This window comes from Oryzias melastigma, linkage group LG2, assembly GCF_002922805.2.
Source record: "Oryzias melastigma strain HK-1 linkage group LG2, ASM292280v2, whole genome shotgun sequence".
Classification (NCBI taxonomy): Eukaryota; Metazoa; Chordata; class Actinopteri; order Beloniformes; family Adrianichthyidae; genus Oryzias; species Oryzias melastigma.
In genome coordinates this window covers 14,707,287-14,717,118 of record NC_050513.1, presented here as the reverse complement: position 1 = coordinate 14,717,118, position 9,832 = coordinate 14,707,287, and the positions used below count along the sequence as shown (strand labels likewise).

The window sequence follows — 9,832 nt, the reverse complement described above, 5'->3', positions numbered from 1 at the left end:
CTGGATGCTGCTTCAATCTGTCTGACCTCATGTTCTTCATTCAGCTCTCCAGTTCCTCCCTCTGTGATGTAGAGCTCTGTGTAGATCACATTCAGAAGGGTTGGATATCCTGCTTTAGCAATTCCCTCAAACACACACTGGAACTTCTTCTTCAGACCAGATTGGACTTTATGTTGACAAACTGCAGCAGGAGGTCCTGAATGAAAACAACAAGCAGAGTTAGTAAACACTCAGCAGCCCAGAATGATCAGGATTTGAATCCATGTTGTTTCATGTGTTGAGACATCACTAAATCTTCATTTATCCAGCAGCTGAAACCTTCAGAGAAATCCTCTTACTGTTCTGCAGTCGATCAGCCAGCTCCTCCTGCTTCATTTTTCTCAGGAAGTTCTCTGTGATCTTCATCAGGGACTCTCTGCTGCTCCTCTTCTCTTCATCTTCATCATCCAGCCTCTCCTTATCCTCCCTCTGACTCAGAATCTTCTGGATCTTCTTCAGCTCCTTCTTCACAAAAGTGACAATGTTGTCCTCCAGCAGCTGCAACAGAATTCTAGATGAATGAGCCAATCAGAGTGAAGTCATGGAGCCAAACATCAGCTCCATGTTGGACACACTGACAATCCACTGGTCTACAAGTTTCTGGGGGATTAAGCACTGGTGCGCCATGTCTGCTCCCTGGGTTCTATTGAAACCTGTTAGTTGTCTTTGGGTCTATGAATCTATATCTTCTACTGCCAATGTCAGGATATTTTGCTAATCCCTTCTGACTAGCTTCATCTGTGATTTATCATCTGAGTCTATGTGTTTTTAGCTTACCAGCACGTCTGCTGTGAGAGTGTAAGCTAGCCTGTCTGCTACATCTCCTCCATGCCTCCTGCTCAATGTGGATTAACGTTTGGGGCATTCTGTCTTTTGTTTAGCAACTATCAACAGCTCTGCTACAGTGCTTTGCCATTGAACTTGGCAAGCTCTGATCAATTCCTCAAGATCTACCACCAGCCCTGCTCCCTGAACAACCACCTTAATGGGGTGGAGAGGTTTGAGAGATTGAGTGATTCACTGAGCTAGGGTCTACCCAAGACAAACAGGTGTGTTTGGATCCCCTATCTCTATTCATGTGCTCCTCACTTGTTCCTCCCCCTTCTCAGTTGAAGCCACTTCTCCAATCAAGACTCCAGTCTTGATTGGAGAAGCATGCACCAGCCTACTGTTTTTTGCACCAGGATTGGATGAAGTCCACCCAGAGTACCTCAAGTCTCTGGAAGGTGTGGGACTGTCTTGGCTGACACGTCTCTGCATCATTGTGCTGCTGTCAGAGACAGTACCTTGCACTAGATGATGGAGAGGTTGTTCCCCTTTTCAAGAAGAGGGACCGGACAGTGTTATAACTACTGGGGAATCCCACTGCACACTGGGAAAGTGTATGCCAGGGCACTGAAGAGAAGAGTTTGGTTGATGTTTATACCAATACTTGCCAATGGTCATGTGTTCTGGGTCATGACTAAAAGAACGAGATCCCAAACACAAGCGACCAAAAGGATCTTCCTCTGCAGGGTGGATCCTCTCCTCTCCTTAGGTAAAAGGTCCGAGTGTCAACCTTGATTATACTCTCTTTTTGTGTCCACATTACTATGATCACCCGGTCTGCTTACTTCCACCTTTGTAACATTTGCCGTCTTTGTCTCTCCCACACTCCTACTTCACTGCTGTCCTTGTGCACAGCCTAGTTACCTCCCATCTCGACCACTGGAATTTCCTTTTGTTTTGACTTCCACAGAAAACTTTATATAAACTTTAATTGGTTCAAAACTCCCTTGCTCCAATCATCTCTCGGTCGCCCTTTATCCATCACCTCACTCTTGTTGTGCGTCCCCTCCATTGGTTTCCTGTTACTCACCAAATCAATTTCAAGATACTCTTGAATATTGAAGCCCTCCACAGCCCCTCCCTACCTTATGTATCTCTTCCATACTTCCATTCCCACCCACTCTCTTAGATTCTCTGCTGCCCCCCAGCTGGCTGTCAATACTACTCCCATTGCTAGCTTTGGAACACTCTCCCCTATGACATCCAGAATACTGACTTGTTTTTATTCTTTAGAGTAAATCTCAGAATCCATCTATTTGTAAATATCTCACTCTTGATTACATCACCCACTTTTACTTATGTTGTAATTATTATTATTATTTTGCTTCTACTCTTTCCTCCCTTAAGGTGACCTTGAGAGTTTAGAAAGATGCCACATAAATTAAATATATTGTGACTAATACTATTATTACTATTACAAAGTAAAGAATGAAAATGACTGAACAGAATGATGGAAAGTTAGTTGTTTATACAGACCTGAAATATGGAGTCCAGCTGTATTTGATCCTGCTGGACAGACGGACCACTGGGAGTCTCTGGAGTCTGCTGGTCCACTCTGTGGAGAATCATCAATAATGAACTATGTTCTGTCTGTGTGCACAGAGACTAATCCCAGGTGAAGGTCCATGAAATCAGATGTGAATATGAACAGGGAACCAGATGACTCACTGTGGTGTAAAAAAATGCACTGGTCCTGCTGATCCTCTGAGAATCAACAGCTCAGTCTGTAAATGTTTGCAGCTTTTAGTTCATTTTGAGCACCATCAGCTTTTACCAACACTTTCTATAAAGCTGCACATCCCTGCTAAAGTGACATGGAGCAAGGCACTTAATCCTAATGTTAGTTTAGATCAGATTGTGGATGGTGTCAGTCAGAGTCAGCAATCAATGTGTTTTGCAACATCTCTGCTCTCAGAAAGACTTTCAGAACTCAGAAGATCTGATCACATATGATGCCCCAGTGGGTCTGATCAGAAATCAAGAACTCAACCAGACCTCAAGTCATTAGCTGAAAATTATTGATCATCTGAACTATTATCCAGTATCCTTTTACTCTCACAAATACTTACTGGTCCACTCCTGAGCTGATGTCATCGAATTTAATAGGTAAATCCATTGACTGGTCACTGCTGAAGGACTCACACCTGGAATCATCTTCAGCTCCAGGTTGGTTCCTGTGAAGAATGAAGGTTGTTGATGTGAGTTCTGAGCTCTGACATGAAGAAGAGTCGTGGAAAGTTAGAGATGTTCATCTCACCTCTGAGTTTTGCTCTGGCTCTCATCTTTCCCAACTCTTGAACTGCCGTCATCAAATTTAATAGGTAAATCCTTTGACTGGTCACTGTTGAAGGACACACAGCTGGGTTCATATCCAGGTCCAGGTTGGTTCCTGTGAAGAATGCTCTGGCTCTCATCCTCCCCAACTCTTCCTTTTTTAGAGGGAGGGGCTCCCTCCTGTGTGTCCTCCCACTGATCCATGCTGCTGGATTCACTGGATCCACTGGATCAGCTCATACACACTTTCTACCTTCATCTGCAGAGGAAACACTCATCATCAGCTCTGATCCTCCTTCACTAACAGATCAGCTGCTCCTCCACTGATGGGCTCTTCTCTTGTGTTTCCTCTCAGGTTCAGGTGAATGTAGATAATATTCACGATAAACAAACTGATTTCAATTATTGTGCTTGATCTGCTTTGCATAAAATCTGGGATATGTGAGGAATAGCATTTTCAATAGTCTTTCAGTTATAAAATACTTTATTTAAATATTAACTATATTTGATTTGGCACCCTCTGTTGCATCACCTTTTGCTGGGATTGGCATTGGGGGTGACTCCTTCTTTTGTCTCACTTTCTACATTCTATAATCCTCCACAGTAGAACACAGACACTCATCTGAGCACAGATGTCAGCTCACCTTCGCACCTTTTCTGTCAGATGCCCTAAATGATAAAACCCTGTATTTTCTCTGAGCTGGGGACCGGCACATGGACCCAGACTAGGGCCCCGATATGGCTACACAGTTAGGCAGTAGCGTGAAGGGTTTTGCCCAAGAACCCACACTGGATTCAGGTCATTGAACCCCCATGAGATACAAACCCTGGATTTCCATATGTCAGCTCTGCATGCAGCCAACTGAGTCATTCAGGCACTTGGCGGACAAGAGCAAGTAAACAAAAGAAGAACATCATATTAGAAAAGCGCATTCTTCAACATGCAACACATGCTGGGTGTGAATGTAGCTTAACAGTAACATCTGTCCAACACAAAACATTCAACTATTATCTGCTTGCTCTGCTGCTGAACAGGAGAAGTTAGAGAAAAATAAAACAAAAACAGTATATAAGGAGGAAAGACAACAACACACAAGTGAAGTTGTTGTTTAAGTCCAATGCTACATTCACACTGGGAATATGTTGCACTTTCATGAACACACTCTTAGCTTACTGTTTACCAGCACTTGCCCGCCACCTACAGCTGGAAGAATTTTGGTGTAACGTGTCGATGCAAATCCAGGCTTTTCAACTTCAATTTCAACTGGTTGAACTTTCAATGTGCATCCAGAAAATGCCTAGTTTTGAGCATAGATTCCAAAAACTGACCTAAAAACTCAAGACATTGACAATATCTCGAGTATTATCAATGTCATAACCTTCTAGAGAAGAGTTGTTGTTGCTTTTTCTTGCTCACAGCAGGGATTGAATTGGAACCCTCCCATGTTGCTTAAAAAGCCTGTTGCAAAAAAATGAAAAGGAGGGAAGTAAAGGTGGAAGCTTCCAGACTAATTTGAAAAACTGTTTGTTATCATATGAATGTTTAATGAGGGGAACTTTCTCCTTTCTGAGAGTTCAGTTTCCTTCTCTGCTGTTCTTTTTTCCTCCCAGAAGCACAGACTTATCACTGCACAGAAGAGAACAGACACACTCTGGCAGCATAAGGGGGAATCAAAATGTATTTTTATGCTACGACATGCAGAAACATGATCTCACTGACTTGTCCAAATTCTTCAGCAGAGCTTCTCCCTGAGCAAGTTTCTGCATGCAGCAGTAGTTTAGAGTAACTCCCTCGCTCTCCTAGGCTTGTTTACATTAAAAGTGGGGTCATCTGGACCCCACAAGACAGTGCACTGAACGGTTTTTTTTTCAATGATTGTCGATCTTCACTGTTGTCCACTGACAGACATGAAGTCTTGTCCACCTTTGTCATGGAGGGGCTAACACCTCAATGTAAGGGTGGGGTCATCTGGTTAAACAAGTCACAAACAACAACTTCATGAAGATGACTGTTCTGGAGTCTTAACAAACTCCTTTAATGGGGTTTTCGTTGAAAAGGTTTTACGTCACAGTAAAATAGATGTTTCTGAGGAAGTAGAGGGGAAAGTTTTCTTACATTTGCTCAGATAAAACCTCCACTTCATGAATATCGTCTAGATTTTTGGGTTCAGATGAGTGTTTTGTTTCTTTTAGTAACCCCCCCCCCCCTTTTTTTTTTTACAGATTCCTTGTCTAAAATTGTATCATCATGGAACAGTTTCTTGTTTCAGTTCAGCAGGAATCAGATTTCTTTCTTTCTGTTTGAAACGACTGTTTACCGAACATTTAGGGAGCCTGACAGCACATCCACGGATCAAACTGAACTAGAGTTTCTATAAAGAAAGCTGTCTCAAGACACCTTAATAAAACACGTTTTTTCCTTTTCTTAAAGAAACTTTTATCAGTAGACAATAGAAAAGATTTTCATGAAGACTCACTGCCAGAAGAACAAAACAGGAACATCTGCTTGAATAAATTCAGCTCTCTCCAACCTGGTTCTTCTGTACACTGAGCAGAGCTAATCCCACTGTTGGTGTTTCTTCGTCCTCTGTGAGTGGTTCTATCTTTCTTGTTAGCGTCTGTCACATTCACCTTAGCGTTTTTTTGGGAGATGAGTCATAAGGTCTGTGATGAAAATAACTCTATTCCTATTGTGAAACACGGAGGCGTACCCCTGATGGGTTGGGGATGTGTGAGCTACAAAAATACAGGAAACTTGGTCAAAGTTGATGGCAAGACGAATGCAGCATGATTCTTAAGATACTGCAAAAAAAAAAAAAAAAAGAAAAAAAACTGGTACTCTTATGTTTGAAGCCTGCGAACGGGACACATCTAGACATTTCAAAATACAAGTCCGCCTGTCATTGGTTCCTACAGACTAAGGTGAAGGTTCTAGAGTCGTCTCCTGAGCTCAAACAGGCAGTTCAAGCAAGAACTTAAAGGAACTTGAGGTTTCTCTGCTAAAAAGAATGGGCTGCTTTATCATTAGAGAAAATAAAGAACTACATCAACAAGAGACTTCAAGCTCTTATTGAGGCAAAAGGAGGGAACACTAGGTATTAAGACCTCAATTATGTCCAGATTCTGGTTTGATGAAATGTTACACATCTGGTTTGGGATCCACTGAATTTTCCCTCTACTCTTAACAAGATGGTCCTCAAGGGGGTGCTTTTTGTAGGCACACTAGTAGGGTCACTTGACATAAGGTCACAAGACTAAAACAAAAATGTATTCACACTTAAGTTGACTCAGTGTTATTGGTTTTTATTTTCTCCTAGACACCGGATGGAGTTGAACTGGATTTGTGTTTAAATTACTGAATGTCAACAAGTATTGTAGTGATGGTCACATACACATTGGGCAGTGCAAGGAATTGTGGCATACCATTCCCTTTGCCTGTCTGGGCGGATTGCGGTTTAAGTGTGGGTCTTTGTCTATGTGTTTTGTTGTCTGGCATTTTTCGTAGAATTTGAAAAATAAAGCAAGAGTTCATTATAACTTTCATATATAAATATACATTTATAAAATGTATATTTCTCAGCCTCCTTAATCATAGCATTTCTACAGTACTATCTGAATATGTTTCACACTGACAAAAAATTTTGATAGTTAAACCGTTTCTGACTTTTTTGAAAATCGACTTGTTTTTGCTTTTAGCATGAAGTACTTAAATTTTAATTTTGAAAAATACCCTATAAAATTAAGTAGCACCTAACATTACAAATCAAGTTGAGATGACTCAACAAGATTATATCTATCTATGTTTCCATAATGTATACAAAACTAGTTAAACTGCACCTTCATCATCATGTTACAGTAGCATCATTCAATTATGGTGCGCCAACATACTTGCATTGAGATCTCCCAATACAAATGTTTATTGCTATATAATCACATTTGAGTTAGATGGAAATACTTTCCATAATTTTTATTGTTCACCCCAAAAATGTTTTTTTTTTACTTAACCTCAGATTTCAAAAGCAGAAGAAAATATGAAAAGATGAATTGAAATAAATTGGTGCAGTCACTTTAAAACACACACATACGCACATAAAACAAACAAAAAAACAATCGTTTCCAAATTCAATGACATTCTGGGTGAAATAGACTAAATCATGGCTGAGCAAACTTTTTGACTTGTGGGCTACAAAGGGTTCTAAAACTTGACAGAACCAGGACCAGAGTGTTTGGATAATCCACCTCAGTCATGAGAGAAAGAAATAACATCAAATCTGAATGAAACATTTCAATTTTTGAATTAATAAAAAACATTGAGCTTTTATTTTAGTACCAATTGCACCAATGGTTTCAGGGAAAACCGTAAACTTGGAGAAATGCTGCATTCATGTGGTGTTGAAATGATCAGGAAAAATAAGTGACTCAGAAAACATATCAACTTTAAAAAAAAAAGAAAAAAGCAATTCTACCAATACCACGAAAATTAAGAATAATTCTCTGCATCCAGATAAAGGTCAATGTATTTATAGTGCACCATCTATGGGGTCACAACCCAATTATAGGGGGGGAAAAAAAGCAAATAAGGATTATTACTGTAATTTATTCTCGTTTTCGGACTGGATTAAATAGTTGAATGGGCCGCATGTGGCCCTCGAGTCTCTAGGCTAAATTGACAAACCTGAAGTTAAAATGTATCACTTAAACTACACATGATGCCCTACATTATTTAGAAACGATTGACGTTTTAAGTAAAAAAAAAAAAAAAGGAAGTTTACTCACCAAAGTATGAAGTCTTCCAACATCTTCAACAAAAAGTGTTGAAAAAACGTTTTACAGTGAGTGCCGCTGTGGAAACAGGAGACTAAACATTTAACGGCAACACAACCAAGACGGGGATGTTTGGAAAATGTAGTTTTTGGCCAAAAAAATAACAAATCATCATTTAAACTCTTATTTCTTTTGTTTAAGAAACAATCACAGATTTTATTTTACAAAAGAGCATATATCCTTCTGCATGTCCAGGAAAAACAATAGAGACAGACACATTTATGGATGGTTTCTTGTCAGATATCTGTACAGACATTTGATTGCTGTAAACTATAAAGTTATGGTTTGTAAAAACATCAAATACTGTCGTTTTAGAAGAAAATATTACTGTAAAAACGAGATTTTTTTTTGTTTAAACATTTTGTTACAAAGAAAAAAAACACAATTACTCAAGTGCAGGGGCGGAGCTAAAACATTTTATGTGGGGGCAGAAGACTGTGGAAGGGAAATGAGGACAGAGTAGCGAAAGACTTAAAACAAAAGGACAAAAATGTGTTTCTAACACTTAATTGAATATGTTAAAGTCGGCACCGACCAGTTTCAGTTTTTAAGTGCAGAAAAGAATCACTTAAAGTTAATTTATTCCATCAAAGCTGTGAACACTTTGTCAGGAACCTTGATTTCAATAAATTGATGTATTCCTTTATTCTAAAAATCTAGTGTTAGAGTCAATTATGAACTGATTTTTAAAAATATATATTATAAACCAGTAATTAGAGCCAAAATTAATATAATTAGTAGATTTCATCAAACATATCAAATCATACAAATCATGTGATCTTTAGTCCAGTATAGCTACAATATAAACAAACTCAGGCATGTCCAGACATGTTCTCTGATTAGCTTTCTAATACTTTTGATGGTTGTTATTGTAGCAATGTGTTTGGATTAAAGTTCTATTGCTCACAAAAATATTTATGCATTTTTTCACGTTCTTGAAGAAAATGTGCAAGGGTCAAAACTGACCCATAACACCATTAAAGTAACTAGAGTTTAGAATTTCCAATAGATCAGGCTAATTCATTTCAGAGATCTGTTCTACACATTTTACTGCCAGTAAAATTCAAGTACATTTGTTTTATTAATATGATTCTCTTGAGGTTACTTTATTTATTTTTATTGATATTTTGAGGCATATACTTTTTTAAAGCCTCCATAAACCAACAAAAAAATTAAAATACAACCAATACTTTCATTGATAAGGAAGCCTAACAAGATAACCAAGAGATGACCGAAAAAAAAAAAAAAGTATTACTGATTGTTTTTAGTGTATTTTAAAGCTGATTTGAGACACGGGTCAAAATTGACCCGTTAACACTGAAAGTTAATACAAGAGGAAGGTTAAAGAGTAACCAAACCCTAAATCAAGGGTTTTTTTTTTAGTTGTTGACCTCTATAAATGGGACTTTAAAGGTGCTGTATGTTTGTCAAAATTACAGTAAAACTTGAAAATACAGTCAAAAATAGCCTATGTGCTGCCCCCTACAGGTTGAATCATGGTATTACAGTTGATTTTCGGGATTGGTCAAACCATTTAAGTCCCACGTCATGATCTGCAGCTCCTGTAATGATAACTATCCTCTTCCCAAGCCCCACCCCATCATTTTGGCTGTGGGCGGAGTCAGCCTCCAACTTCCCTGTTTGGTTACCCTTTTTTCAATGCATAAAGAAGCAGGTATTGATGTTTTTTTTTTAAATCTTTGTCAATAATGATACTAATACTGACTCAAAAATTGAGGGGCAACATTTTTTACTGGAAGCCCCACCCCCCAATGCCCCCTGTAGCTCTGCCCCTGCTCCAGTGCCATTTTTATATGTGTAAAAGAAGTACATATAGTTTGTTAGCATACATGAAATTCAAGCTAGA

General features: G+C 39.0%; 1 protein-coding gene across 1 annotated transcript in view; it reads right to left on the bottom strand.

Moving 5' to 3' along the window:
• Positions 1–8,074: 8,074 nt before the first annotated feature.
• The window catches only part of LOC112156672 (collagen alpha-1(XVIII) chain), a gene marked incomplete in the record, with an annotated part of 39,415 nt that continues 37,657 nt past the window's right edge, over positions 8,075–9,832 (bottom strand). Inside the window, 1 exon segment of the mRNA XM_024288942.2 lies at positions 8,075–9,832.